Source organism: Pteropus medius, unplaced genomic scaffold (genome assembly GCF_902729225.1).
Source record: "Pteropus medius unplaced genomic scaffold, Ma_sr-lr_union100, whole genome shotgun sequence".
Classification (NCBI taxonomy): Eukaryota; Metazoa; Chordata; class Mammalia; order Chiroptera; family Pteropodidae; genus Pteropus; species Pteropus medius.
This window is the reverse complement of record NW_024349802.1, coordinates 3,044,848-3,059,963: the sequence shown is the minus strand read 5'-3', so window position 1 is coordinate 3,059,963 and position 15,116 is coordinate 3,044,848. Positions and strand designations below refer to the sequence as shown.

Here is a 15,116-nt window from a genome sequence, read left to right as displayed (position 1 = left end):
GCTGACAACCAGAGATGACAAAACAGTTTAGGGCAGGACCATTTTGAAAGCTGATGATTATAGCAAAAAGAATTTATCTTCATGCAGAGAAAAAGGCTTCGAGGAGACATGAACGATGAGGCAAAAATGGCCACACGCCGCCAGTGCTGTAGAGAAAGGAGCGGCTAGAATTAGCAGCTGACACCTGTTAACCAGGAAACTAACTCTCTCTTTTTCTTTCTTTTTCAGACTATAGCCTGAGTTTTCCCTTGGTGAGTACAAAATTTTTAAAAATTATTTCTCATGTGTAGTCACCTAGCTAAAAAAAATGTGCGTGGTTTAATTGCTAGAGAAACATTATCTTCTGGAGAAAGAAGGCCATGTGGTCAGCGTGTCGCATTTGAGTTTTATGCCTTAAATGTCTCGCATGGGCTCACATCACACTTCTTGTTACATCATTTTTTTTCTTTTTTCTTTTTTTTTTTTTGCGTTTGAAACCTGGCTCAGCCGTTCAGTATTCTGAACTGTATTGTCGAGAACACAATTTCCACATGCTTTCCTTCTGCCGACTTCTCGCATGGTGAGGGGCCTTGCCTTCTCTCAAAGGCACACGTTCGGTGGCTGTAAGGGAACACAGGAGCACAGAGCCGCATCTCGAATTAATTGCTTCTCGAATGACCTGCGGTGGGGAGGGCTGCTGAAAAGGGGCTTTTCTGGATTGCAGTTTGGGTAAAAAAAAAATTTTTAAAAAGTGTCGTCATCACGTGATTTTATGCCTTTTGAGGTCCAGGCCACACACCCTGGTCTTAATGTCCTAGTATTTAGCAAAAAGAATGCCATCACCTTTTTGCGTTCTACTGACTCAGCCTATTTGGTGCCAAGTCCCTAAAGAGAGCGAGAGCTTTTGAAGTGGCGGCTGCGTGGGGGCAGGCAGCCCCTGGCCTGCCGTGATGCACATGCCTACCTTTAGTGAGGGGCCCAGGACGTGGGCAGCTGAAAGTTTTGTTTCTTAAACGCGTCGCCTTGTTTGAAATACTTGGACCCTGCTCTGAGTTATCCCACAGTCAATGCGTCAATTGTGTGGCCTTGGCTCGCCCTCTCTTTTGGGGGTTGCCCTTTGTGGCACCGTTTTACTGGGATGTCCATGCTGCGGTTATTCCTGAGTGATCAAATGCACGTTTGTTACATGCACGGTCGCTCCCTGTCTCAAAGGAGTGTCCCATAGGGTCACCGGTGTATCGAGACAGGGACTAGGAGAGCTTCCCTTTGCTACCCGCTGACCTGACTGCGTTGTCCACATTCTCCATCACGTCGCCCTTGGACGTCGTCCGTTCTGAATGGCGTGATCTCCTCGGGCAAGTGTCAACCGTGGGATCAAAGAGAGGGGCCACTACTGGATGATATTAACGGAATAGAGACTTAGTGACAAGAAGTATACAGCCCCTCGTTGCATCAGAATGCGGCCTGAGAGGTCCTGGCTCATTCGTATCTCTGTGGATGGACATGCAACGTGCCCATCAAAAGCAGTGGACCCCGCCATGCTGGAATGAGATCTCTGAGGGTCAGTCCCCCGAGACGCGTCTCCTCCCACAGTACAAGGCACAGACTGTGGTTTGTTCCGAGGGTCTGGCTCAGCACCAGCCCCTCGGCACCCAGTCCGGCCTCCCAGCCGAGTCCGGGATTTCTGGCCTCTTGGCAGGTTGGCCCGGTGCCAGGAGAGGTTAGCAGCTCTCGCGGCGGTGATTCTGTGACCTGTGCTTTCGGGCTCCCCACCTCCCTGCCTTGTCTCAAAACCAGCAACAAATTGAGCGGTTCGTCCGCAGGCCATCTCACCTCCGTCTCCACGGACACTTGGGAGCCGAAGCAGCTTTGGGCGGCATCTGCCTCTCCTTGGTCCCATCCTTGGCCTCTGTCTCAAGAGGAAAGTAAAGCTCTGCTGTAGGAAGCTATGCGTTCTTAGCAGAAGTGTTTCTGGATTCAGGAAGCTCTCTCTTCGAGATGAAGAAAGGGTGCTGGGGGCACAAACCCCCTTCCTGGCCGCCCGATCCCCCGCCTTCGCGTGGAGCCTTCCCACTGGGCCGCAGGGTGGGGCATCAGATTGGCCTTTTAGCCCACGGCATTTTCATCGCGTTAGCAATGAGACTTGTTCCAGAGCTTCAGGATTTCAACTAACAGAAAGATTTTATTTCTAGTTTGTGGAATTAGAAACTTGCTTTTGAGTCTGTTAGAACTAAGTGAATAGCTCCTGCTGGGCAGGGCGGGAGAGATTAAGCTTCCTGAGGCTGGGGGTTGTCCCCAGTCCCTGGCCACCGTCCACCCGCTGGCCGGCTAAGAGCAGGAGCCCAGCAGGACCTGCCGAGGGAACATACAGACTGTGTGACGCTCCTTTTCTCTCATCTGCCAGTCACTTCCTGGGGTTATCGTGCCATTGAAGCGAGATGACCCAAAGTCAGCACTTGATAAAATTGTTATTATAAACGCCATCATGAAATGAGGGCAATTGTTTTTAACTTTTAAAGAAGGCATTAACTGGGTAGTGATGTATATGCCGGTACTATAACGGATATCAAAAGAGTTCCCTTTCCAGCACTAATCCCTGATTTTTCATTTAAAAAATGTTAAGATTTGACTTCCAAAAAAAAAAAAAAGAGTCAAATTTTCCCAGTTAAACTGGAATGAGGAGTGTTTTAGCAGAGCATCCTGTTTTCTCCCTGCCCACCCCCCCATTTTTAGTATTTAAAAAGAAACTTGGGACGTGATACTATAGTTCATATTGGTTATCGATCATCCAATATGACCAAAGTTTCTTCAAGAGGAGAATGTTTGTTGCAACCCGATGGGTATTAGTGGCACAGCATCTAAATAAAGCAACAGAATTTCGGAACGAAGAATTTCTAGAAGGTGCGGAGTTAGGGCTTAGATATCTCCTCCAGGCTCGTTGGCGTCTCGTGTTGTCATACCAGAGGGCATCCGCCAGCAAGTACAATTAAATGATACGTAACTTGCCTAGTTCACCTCGGTTCATCGAAATACCAGAGGAATAAAAGCAAACCAAATTCAGCGCTCGTATGAAGTAGCAGTGCGTTTAATTTAGAAATGAACTTGGAGTGTTCATTCGCCAGCCAGGTCCTCCGTGACAGTCTGCGCTTCCTCCTGTCAGTTTGAATACGTGTGATTTTCTTCCTTGGCATCGGTCTGAATGGTCATCATGGCGGAAAAAAATAAATAAATAACATGAAGGGGTAAAAGTGGAGAGGCCCGGTGCACGTTCCACCAGGGCCACTGAACCCCCGCGAAGCACCTTCCGCCCCCTCGGCTGGGCCGCGCTGTCCCTGTGGGGACAGGCACCCTGTCCTGTGCTGGTTCTGGACCCGCAGAAAGATGCTCACGGTGCACGATGCACGGTGCATGCAGCACAGACGCTTCCAAAACTCCCTCCGAGATTCGAGTCCTGTGTCCCTCTTTTCTTTGCTCTGTTTCTGGGGGTTTTATCAGCATCCGTGGATTCCCTGGGTTTCCTTTCTGAGCAAGAAGCGTTTCTCCCAACAGCGAAGACGCTCTTCTCCCAGAGACCGAGTGAGACGCTGACAGGCAGTTGGAAGCAGGCCTCTGGGTCTGACAGTGACGAACTGTCAACCCCTCATTTATTTCCATTTCCATTTTCCCCTGAGGAAAGTCTGAACATTCTTCCAAGAACTAACTACCTCCTGAAAGAGTCTGCTAGGTGACCGTCTGTCATGTAGCAGAGGGAAGCAGTCACAGGTTCCACTTTCCTATGTGAACAGCTTTCCTATAGAACCTCGCATCTCAGCCCTGAGCTCCCGGCAGACCTGGTTCAGACCGGAATTCTTCTGGAAACCCCTTCGCAGCTGACAGGAGAACATGGATTCGTGCAGGCCAGGATGGCTCCTGGGCGCCGTTCCCGTGGGACGGGAGGTAAAGGGACGCTCCGGGGAGACCCTCCCTTGTCGAGTGGGATTTGCATTGTGGTCGCTTGCATTAACTGCCCCAGGTATTTAAAAATTAGGTGAGGGACTGTTGCCAGGAAGCTTTCAGTCAACGAGGATTTGGCAGGCAGCTCGGCTAACTCTGTCCAGCCGTGTGCAGGAAATCTGGGTGGACGCTTCAGGAAACCGCTTTCGGCCACCCCAGCCCGGCCGGCGGAGAGGAGAGAGGAGCTGTCTGCGTCGGGGCCGCCGGGCCTCGGGCTGGAGGGATGACACATCGAAATCCCACCCGATTTAAGCATCAGAACCTCCCTCCTAATTGTCCTTTAATGACCAGATTTGTGAAGTGACGTGTTAGTTAAAAATGACGTGCCGCATGCAGGGGCAGTCCCTGGGCAGCAAGGCAATGGGCTGGTGTTTAGGGGCCCACGTCGGGCGCCACGGGGGACAACGTGCCTGCCCGCAGGGCGTGCGCCCCGTAGGCACAGATGGCGTCGGCCACGCGGGTCCAGGCCAGCTGCCTGAGGAGTGGCAACTGTCGCACTGGGCGAGGATGAGAGGTTTTTGGAACCTGTTGGGTATGCAGGTTACAGAGAGATTTCTCAGACCCACTGGGCCACAGAATCAGGTACGAGTTCTGGTCCCAAATGGGGGGCACGTGGCTCAATCCCCATTCGCTCTGGGAACTCGCCCCCAAATTCAGTCTCATCCACTGGGGCTCGTCCCCCTGCGCGTTGGGACACGGAGCCGCAGGAGATTAGAGGCATTCTGGTCAAAACTTGCCGATTCGAAGTGACTTTTTAAGACTGTTTATTATGATGCAGACTTTAGTATCCAGTGTTTAAAATGTGGGACAAGGGAAGATTCCCGTGGAACTGCCAGACAGAAACCGGTCACATAATAGGCTCTCTGAGTAGCGTCCTTCCTTATTTCTAATAGAAATGAGTGTAAGCAAAAAACAAAACGTGCATTTACGTTATTTTATGATGGGGGCTGATTGAATTCTAACGATTGGTTAAAAATACGTTGACGGATTTCTAGCAACTCTACCGAGATTGATCTGCTATTAGAATGATGTAATTTTGTGTTCGGGCACTATAGATACGCTTTTTTTTATTTTTAAAGCTACCACGTTACCGTGTTGGTGCAGAGAAATTAATTTTTTAAAAATGTCATGTTGCTGGAAATTATTAGTCACAGAAACAGGACTTGACCTATTTCCTGTTTTGCCACAGAACTTAAATGCCTTATGCTGAAAACGTAAACTGCATTTATGATAATGCCCATGCACGTAGGGCGCTTTATAGTTCACGAAGCACACTCAAGTTCACTATCCCGTCGGACCTCAGGGGTACCTGGAGGCGGTCTCGGTGTGCGCGCTCACCTCCACCTTGATGATGAGAAAGCAGAGCCCAGGCAGGCTTGGAGAAGGCAGCTGCCAGGAGGGCAGGAAGGGACTCCCAACCGTCCAGTGTCCCCCCCGCTCCCCAAAAGCAGTCAGCTCTCATCGCCACCTCCGAAGGGAAGGCGCAGACCTGCCAAGAGAAAATAAAATTTCCCATTATGGAAAAATATTATTCAAGGACTAGAGCACGTTCATAAATAAGAACATATCCCATGGATTCTGTAAACAGTGTGCCGGTAGATAATTACATTTTGGACCGGTTTTCTGATCACTCGAGTGGATCTTGGCCGGGGTCCCGAACTATTTCCGCGTGTTATCTGCCGAGCGAATCCAGCTCCTAATCTCTGCTCACACACTTGCCAGATTTCCTTTCGACGCGGCCAGTAGTTTGTCCATTTGCTCACCCGGCGTTTATCAGCTGTCTCCTGCGGGCTCAGGACCGTGCGGTTTCTCCTACGCTCCGCGCAGGAGCCTAGGAAAGGAACAGACAGAGACGGAGCGGAGTTGTAGGAAGCTGAATGATTTAGACATGGCCTGAGTCACAGCTTCTTTGTCCGAAAAGTAAAAGGCGGGTGAGAATTTTTTAGAGGTCTCTTCAAGTGGTCTGGAGCGATGTTTCTCTGAGTCTTGAGTTGACGTCAGAAATCCCTGTGTGCCGAGCGCGTCCGGGGCCATGCTTCCTCAGCGCCTTCTAAAAGAAGCAGGAACGTATCAAGGAGGGTTTCATTAATGGAAAAATATTTTCCAAAGCGGCCTTTTTCTTTCCGTGGTGTTGCTCATGTGCAGGAAGCAGAAGCTGGGACTTCATGGGCTTCGATGTTAAAACGTCAGCAGAAACGACAGTTAATTAGACAAAGGTATTTGGCCCCCCAGAGATCCGTTCCAGCAGATGGTTCTGGGGGGTGCGCGAAGGTGCGTTTCACCTGAGGAAGTGATTCATTGAGAAGGCAGAGCCCTTCGTCTGGGCAGAACCCATGGAAACCCCCAGGGCCAGTCTGCTCCCCTCGACAGGCCGGAGAGTGTACGTGGCGGAGAAGGAGTCAGGTCCTAAAGGCACACAATCGGGCCAAGATCAAATTCAGAGGCAGCGCTATTTCCAAGACTCGTTTTTGGCCGCCTTCCAGCGTGAAGCCAACACTGACATTCTGTTACGCTGTTTCCCGTTGTGGGTGGATTCGCTTAATTTTTAATGAGTGATTCACTACCCCTAGCTGTCTGTTTTCCTCCCGTTGAGCTCAGGATTAACTCATGTTTCCTGTAAAAAAATGATTTTTTATATAACCTGAGCACCGTGGGACTCTGCGTGTTTCAGACGAGCACACGTGGTAACAGCACTGAGCAGACATTTGTCCTCCCCAGGACTCGAAGAAGTGGCATGACAATGTCCTGCGGCCGTGCCGTGCCTCGGCAAACATCCGAACATGTTTCTCTCCATAAAGATGTTTTTTGAAATTTGCGTCGTTTTTTTGAAATAGTTTTTCTAACGTGTTAGGACAAATCCACTGCTCTCAAGAAGCCTCGTGATGGGCGGCCCTAACAGAAACGGGCACCGTGATCAATGTCCACACAGCATGTGTCACGCTTGCTCCCCGCCCACTCCGTTTGCTCCCGGCGCCTCTGTCCGCCCAGCTGGGGTCCGGTCACGCCTTCTGGTCTTCCTAGGGACCGGGGCTGTTCGGCTCCTGCCTCGGGCTCACTCCTTGCCACGCGGCCTCCACTCACCTGCAACCTGCTCCTTCAGGTGGATGAGGAGCACAGGCCACCGTCTGTCCAGCGACATGGCCCCTCCTGGCCTGAGCGCAGACCGGTGAGCCTGCGGACAAGCATGGGGTCGACACGTGCTACGGGCGGAGAGGTCCCGAGGTGGCAGGAGACGGTGCAAATCAGTCAACGACAAAGGACGATTTGGGGGGCGGCGGTGACTGCTCAGTGGATTCCGTCTGGGACAAACGACAGGACCAAGAAAGCAGCAGAGGACAGGCCTGGCCTGCGGGTCAGGAGGCCAGATGTCCGTCCTTGCCGGCTGTGTGGCTTTCTTTAATCAAGTCGCTCACCTCCTAAGGGCACCTGTCCCCATAGCCGCCCCCCCCCCTGCAAGGCTCCAGAATCCTGTCCATTCCAGATGCAACCCCAGAAGGAATGGGGGAGTTCCAGCACGGAGCCGACAGCCCAGGGGGTCGTCTGTGTGCGCGTCGAGGGCACCAGGAAGTCCAAGGGGTGGCAGATGGGGTGGTGGCTTTTCTTCCAGGGCGATCTGGTTCTAAGCATCTTAGGCCTGGGCTCAGGGCTCCCTTGAGCTGAATTTCCCTGGAGAAGGGACACCCTGGAGAAGGGGCACCCCTTCGTGCTGCCGCCACTGTCCCAGGCCTGGTGGGGCTTGGGAAATACCGGCCGCTCTGAGAGCCAAGTCACAGGCCTGGAGCCGCCTTGCTTCTCTCCCAGTTCCTTAAATCCACAGTAGAAATAGACTTTTCTGCAAGGATGTGGTTAAGAGAGAATTAAATACTAACCTTGGGAAACGAAAGTCAAATTTAAAGAATAGCCTGCTGATACAGAGCTCTCAGCCCAGCTAGAGAAAAGGCCTGTTTTTTTCAAACTCCTGTTTTCTGCTTTGTCCGTGATTTATATCCTGTGTGACACCTAACTTGGAATTAATGCTCGGTTGGATCCTTCCAGAGGGAGACTACAATCATTTTGGCTCCCGGCCGGACTGTGACATGTGGGGGCGTGTCAGCTCCCGGGGACAGCGGATGCCCTAGCTGGCTTTGACTCCCCAGTGGCCGCCTGCACCCAGCCAACCTCAGAGCTTCATGCACGGCTGATAGATGAGTGGATGGGTGAATGGACGGAGCAGGGGAGAGGCAGCTAGCAGGAAGGCAACTCTGTCTTTGCGCAGCTCTGTCTGCACAGGGCCCGGGGCAGCACTTAGCACGAACCGGGCCAGCTACACAAAAGGCAGGATTGCTTGCTCAGGAAAGCGGGCAGAAAGCTTTTCCCCTTCTTCTGTGGTGTCCCTTTAGACCTATCAGGACATTGTTTGTTTGTTTTGTTTGTTTTTTTTTGTTTGTTTTTTTAACCTATTTAATGTCATGCTTCCTGGTGTAGGGGGACACTCTCGGACAGTGCAGACCCTCTTAGATGCTGAGACCCTTCACCGTGCAGCTGCCCTGCAGGTGGAGTGTGCATATCAGGGGCCAGGAAGTGGACAGTCAAGACCCCATCCTGGAGGCACACCAAGTGTGAGTCGAGGCTCCAAGCCCCCGGTGCAGTGAGCCACTGTCCCGACAGACTGCACTTTCAAACAGAAATTCAGGGAGGAAATTATTACACGCTTCAAGACAGCAACCTGAGAGCGTTAAGCCCCGGGCCCCACGCCCCTGCCCCGCCCTGGCCTCGCACCCCGGAGGCCGAGCGGGGACTGTCCACCCACGGCTTTGCAGTGAGGGATATCTTTCCCACAGGAACATGACCCATTTCTAGCTAGAGCTTCAATTCCCCCGATCCCATCGTTACTTTCTAGAAAGTTCTTCCACCCTTGCCTACCCTCCCTATCTGCTTGACTTTCTTCGTATTGTCACGAAAATGCTATTGGAAGCGGTCGCGGTTCCTCACTCTCTCCGCCCCTGGGATGTAGGCTGTGCAGATAGCGCGGACCTTCCCCTGCACCCAGGAGCTCGCGCGACGAGTGAGTGAGCACTCGCTAGTGCTCCTTGTGCCGCCCTACAGGCCTTTTAGAGCAAGGTGTTCATAAAGAGAGAAAGGGAAGGAAGAAGGAAAGGAGGGGGAGGAGGAGGAGGAGGGAGGAGGGAGGAGGAAGGAAGGAAAAAGAAAAAGAAAAGAAAAGAAAGAGAGAAAGAAGGAAAGGGAAAGAGAAAGCGTGCCGGCCCCTCCGGCACCCCCGAGCATCTCGTAAATGTCCAGTGATTCTCTGCCAGTGCCAAACTGGCTTGGGTAATTTCTTTCCCGGATGAAGCCAAGTTTGTTTTGCTTTATGTTTGTGGCCATCCAGGCAGATGTCCAAGGGGCGTGTTGGTACTTCCGACTCACTCTCTGAATTCGGGGAGAGCTGCATTCCAGGTCTACGCTGGCTCCCAAACTAGACCAGAAATACACATTTCAGTTAATTTGGGTTTTCGATGGTGGTTCTCTTTCCGCCTATTCCCCCCGAAGGAGTCCCAAGAGCTGAAGGATTGATTGCCCATCGATCGAAGCCACCTACTAGCTTTGAAATGCCGTGTCTTGAGAAAGGGTATGTTCTAAATCAATTAAAGATACAGTCTAAGATGAGCCCTGTTATCGACTATAGGTTTATACACCAAGAAGGATGCGTCTGACATCTGACCTCAGCCCATCCCATGGGAGCACATTCCATCAGGACAGAGTAGTGACAACTGGCCAGAGACCTCTCTCCCCCCAGTCCCCTGCGCTCCCCAAGACACAGGATGGTCCTAGTCTCCAATCTCCACCTGCACAGGTCTGAGATCTTTCTTCTGAGATGGGGGAACCCAAAGTTATTTCTCCCGCTGTATGTGTTCTGTGGACGGGGACGAGGGATTTCCACAAGGCACCACGTCTACTCGTGAGACAAAGCCACCTGCCCGGTTAGCATGTTGCTCAAGCATCCGCTGGGCCCGCAGCCTGGTTTGCTCGCTCTTCCTCCACCCACGTCCCTGTAGGTCACCGTGTGCTCTGCTTCTTACTAAACTTGTCCGAAGCCCAGGGACCTAGGAGGAAGCATGGAATAGCCCCGCGGGAACAGCTTCTGCAGCTCGGAGCTTCTGAGATGCGGCAAAGCAGAGTCGCTCGGCCAGGTCACAGGGTCGGCGAGAGTCTTGTGAGCCGCGGAGATGATGGCACCTCCACTCTTGTGGGTAGAACAGTGACATGGTGACAGTCCGCTTCCGAATGGGATGCTTTCTATGAGGAGAGGCTGCAAAAGTATCACGAGCTTGCCTGCTTGAAATTCAGAAGGTTTTGACCAAACTCAGGGATAACGGAAAACACTGTTAATCCTGAGTTCCTGTCCTGCCACGACGTGGGGTCAGTGCAGGCTAGCACGACTTATTTTGCATATTCAGGTTTGTCACCTAACTTCTCTGTATTTTCCTCAGTCACCCAAGTCATCTATTTCCCTAGGACTCGGAGAGTAAGGTACCGATACCCGACCCGCAGCTCCATGCGGGAAGCTGATAAAGAGTCCCAGGCGCTGAGAGCTCTCAGTGTCCGGCACATGCCCACCTTTGCCCGCCTCTCTCCTCGGACCCTGGAGCTGTCCTGAGCACTGGACCTACCAGCTACTGCCACCATCCAGTCCTGTGCTGTGCCCGAGGCCACACAACTCATTTATGTGCTCGCGTGCTGGACGGAGACTTTCGTCATTCTTCTCGGCGAGTAAAACCCACAGTGGATCACAGGTCCTCATCTTAGACTGCATCTTTAATTGATTGATTTAAAACAAATCCCTTCCTAGGACACGGAATCTCAACATTAGCAGGTGGCATTGATGGGTGGGCAATGCCTCGGCTTTTGGGGACCCATCTGAACTGGGCGGAGCCGTCTGTCTCCCTTCTGAAGTGGAGGAGGTCAGTGCGTGGTGGCCCGCCTCCGGGAACGCAGGCACAGAGTCGGAGCTTGCCAGGACGTGGGCGTGGCAGCCAGGGGACCTGACGGATGCCTGACAACAAATAAGGCATGGCCCTCCTGGGGCCTCTATTTAAAGGACTTCGATGGGTCCCAGAGGCCCCTAAATTCTCAGGGTTCTTGCGTCCAGAATAGCCACAGAATTATCCAGCTGGTGCTCAGCCGATGATGGCCCAGGGCCCGCCGGCAGCATTGGAAGTGGACAGTGCCTAAGGCTTTCTGTGGCTTCATAAATAGCTTCGTGCAATAGATGGTTTTAAACACCTGCGTGGAAACCTGGTTTTCCAGGGGCACCGCCGACTTTGATTAACTCTTCTGGGTGGCGTAACGGGCACCTAAGGTGGCTATCACTTGGAGTTGGTGGCGTGTTCGCCGAGCACCAGAGGAGAACGATCAGATGAGGAAGCTGGTCGTTCTCACGAGCCTCATTTAGCATTCGGTCATGTTCACACTCGCGCTACACACGCACGCGCACTGGAAGAACTCCCAGACCACCTCGGACTAAGTGGATTCGACCTCTGTTTCTAAACTGTGCATTAGCATGGAATGGGGAGCTTTCTGGGCGAGCTCACTGAGCCATCTGCTCCGCTGCCCGTCGCAGCCGCCAGCCCGGGTGCTAAGGAGTCCAGGGTCTCTGGGAAAATACATGTCATGGACATCGCGTTTCCAGGAACCAGCGTGATTCGCTTTTCATTTCGGGACGATAGAAAGTCTCATGTGTTATTCCCAGTGTGGACGTGGAGCCGTTGAATGACGTCTCATTCTTCAGAAGGGAGAGGGATGCGCTGAGAAGGACAGGCAATGCCGGAAGCTTCCATTGCTTGGCGTCATATAACTTCACCCACGTGTCACCACAGGCAGTGAAGTGGGCTGAAGACGCCCTTTCATATGATAGTACAGAAGAGGGTGGGAATCTCCAAACCTGCCCGGTTAAAATGACTTCTCCCGTAATAGGACGTAAATGCCTAAGAGAGGATTCGGGGTGGGGTCTGGCTGCGTGTTGCGCACCAGTGAACGGAGATGGGGGTGACTCCATTTTTCCTGCATCATACTAACTTCGGGTGATTATCAATTCAACGTGCTCAGGATGCTAACCGTGCCATCTCCAGCTGGAGAGTCTCCTTCAGAACGTTTACACGTGAGGCGTCCCCGGGTTTCTGTGGCGTGGCACCTCATTCTGGAACCCAGGCCAACGAATTCATCCATCCGGCACACGCCCCCAGCCTCCAGCCTCCGCCGCCTCTCACGTCAGCAGCCGAGCTCATGCAAAGTCTTCTTCTAGGGAAGGAGGAGGCAGCGGGGAGCAGACACGCAGCCACGGGCTCTGCGCTCACAGAGAGGGGCTCGCACATCCTGCTGCCGCGGGTCACTGCGGAGTCACACGCAGCCCTCGTTTCTTTAGGAAGTGGGTGTTGTAAGAAGTGTGTCTATTCATTGTGGCAGCCTGGGCGTCCGAGGCCCCCACGGCGTTCTTTTCTATGTGGAGAGAATTCTTTTTCTGTTCCTAAAACAACGAACCTTCTATCTTCCAGCTTGGCCGGTCTTAATAGTTTCGTAGTAAAAAAAAAAAAAAAAAGAAAGAAAGAAAAAGAAAACAGAAAACAAACTAAGATGAGGGCGGAGAGGAAGACCGGACTGCGCGGATAACGTGACCCCAAACTCAAGTTAACTTAACGAATCGGGGCCAGACTTAGATTTGGGATTTTCCTTCAAGTTCGGCTTTAGTAAATCAGCTGCCTTCCCACGCAGCAGCCTCTGGAGTCCAATCCAGGGCATCTCGTCACTTTTAATTACACTGTCTGGCCAGGTCCGAGCCAGCTCTCCAGACCACTTGGAATAAGAGCCGACCGCTGGCCCTGAGTGTCCAGATAAACTCGTGTTTGCTCAGAAGGCGAAGCGCGAAGTCCATGTGCTCGAACGGAAAGGTCCCACCAGCCAGTTCAAGGTCACCTCCCAGGTCCTTCCTCTGATGTGGAGCCGTTACGGGGTGGACACCCGCACACCTGGATTCCAGGCTCTCAGCGGACCAGCATCCTGAAGTTCAAGGCGAATTTAGCACCTGAGGCGTCCATCCCTGAGGAAACCGGGGCTTGAAGACTAAAATATTCGCCTTACTAATATTTGCCTTTTTAAAGACAGACTTCACAGGTTACAGACCTGAGGAATTCATATAAGTACACGCATGTGTGTGTCAAATGTAATGCTCTCATTATTATTGATTGTGTGTGTCGCATTATGATGATGATAGGTATTATTATTATTATTGGTGTGTCTTGCGTGTTCAGTATTGTGTGTGTGCTTGGCGTGTGTGGAAGTGTGTGTGGTGTGTGTATTATTTTGTGAGTTACAGATGAAACAAAGCAGGAGATGCAGAAATAGGACAGCTGAGCTGCTGCTCCGAGCGTGAGCACGCGGAGTGTCGTGTCTGGAATAAGTCCTCCTTTCTAGTCTAGACTTTTGCTTTTTGAAAAGCATTTCTCAAGTCACTGGGGATAGTAGGAAACCTCTTCTTGGACGAGTGAGGGGGAATAAATGAAGGGATTTTAAGAAGCTGCTTCTCTGGGTTGCAGATCCTTCCACACACATTTCCACGAGCCTGCATGGACGCTGCCGGCCGTGCGCGTCCATCACCACTGTGGGATGAAGCTGAGAGTTCGATTAAGTTACACACGGCCAGGTATTTGTTTCGGGAAAACCTGTGCCACGTGAAATGAACGGTTTGATTTAAGCGTGTGCTGTGGCTGTGACGGGAAGCAGCCCAACACACGGTGGCAATGCTGCAGCGTCACCATGGCAACCGGTGGACATAACGGCCCCCTTTGGGAGAGAAAGAAATCACAGATCCTGTTGCAGGCGAGTAGCATTGGCCGTCTGCGGCAGAGATGGTTTTCAGTGATTGTTTCAGAAATTCCTTTTCAACAGAAAATGAATGAGAAGTGACGGTGGCAGAAAATAAATGGATTTACAGACAACTAACGTGAGAACCTACGTCACCAAGGAAGGGAAGGCAGTGACCGGAGAAGCCGATGATGGGCTGGCACGAGCATCCTGTCCAGATGCCACTCCGGTAGCTGCTCAAAGCCTGGTCACTGGCCCCTGGCCCTGCCACAGAGTTTGCATCTCTAGGAATGTTGCTGAGTTTTTCTTTATTAGAAGCAGAAACAGGTGGGAGTTAAATGACACAGGGTAACGCTGTACTCGTCTAGCACAGTCCTCGGCATGCAGAGCGCCGTGCAAAGTCTCGGGACAAACTGAGAGAGACAGCCCGGGCCAGGTCCTAGGAGTGGTAACAATATTAAAAGCGAGCATGACGTCGCAGCCGGCCGTTCTCCAGACACCGCGTGCTGCTTCGTGCATGTACGTCGGGGCTCTTTCCAAAGGAGGCGAGACCGCGTTGAGCTGCCCGCACACGTCTGTGGCGCCTGCACTAAGGACGCCTCTTATAAAGCTGCCACAGCACCGGGGTTGTGGTTGCACCCATAGAATGTGAAATGCAGAAGCTCTGTCAAAAGTCGTCTGCTTCGTCACAAGGGAAGGAGAACTTGGTAAGAGCAGGCGAGGCTTCGGCGTTTTGGATAACAGATTAGAGAGTGAAACCTAAGGGTACATTTCCCTTTTTATTTTAGGAAGTGCCGTCGAAAAAAAAAAACAGATATTTTTGATATGAGATGTTCACTCTTCAAAGCAGCATCACGCCAGAACAGAAATAGAATTGTTTCAGCCGAGTGGAAAACTCTGGAATGAAAGAACTTTATCTCTAAATCGTCTTTGAGGAAGGCGCCTGCGCGGAGGTGTCCAGGTGGCCAGCCAGTGAGACGCAGAGCCACCAGGTGTCCCTCACATGGTCTTGCTCTTGGGTTGCATGTCAGTTTCGCTTTGCCTTGAAAGCCTCCTTCGAATGTATGACAGGAGCGGTAACCTGCGTTTGAACTTGGGGGAGTCACGGTCGCGGTTGCACCTTGTCCTTCTCCCTCCCTGCGGGCCGAGGCCCCGTGTGCCCCGCATGCCAGGTGGTCTCCCTTCCTCTCCTCCTCTCCTGCCGGCCGCAGTACACCCAGGTCCTGATCGATCGCCCCACCAGGACTGCTGAAGGCAGAGCCAGCCACCGGCTTGCACGGCTTCCAGCGGCTGGACTGAGCTTGATG

The 15,116-nt window shown here is 52.2% G+C and overlaps 1 protein-coding gene and 1 long non-coding RNA gene across 2 annotated transcripts in view; one reads left to right on the top strand and one right to left on the bottom strand.

The window, feature by feature from the left end:
* The window catches only part of PTPRE (protein tyrosine phosphatase receptor type E), a 128,994-nt gene that overhangs the window by 52,739 nt on the left and 61,139 nt on the right, over positions 1-15,116 (top strand). The gene's annotated exons all lie outside the window — the stretch shown is intronic.
* Positions 4,720-7,204, bottom strand: LOC120581250 (uncharacterized). The gene is made up of 2 exons (XR_005647205.1): positions 5,580-7,204; positions 4,720-5,461 (listed from the first exon to the last, which is right to left on the bottom strand). It is a non-coding gene; the product is annotated as an uncharacterized LOC120581250 (long non-coding RNA).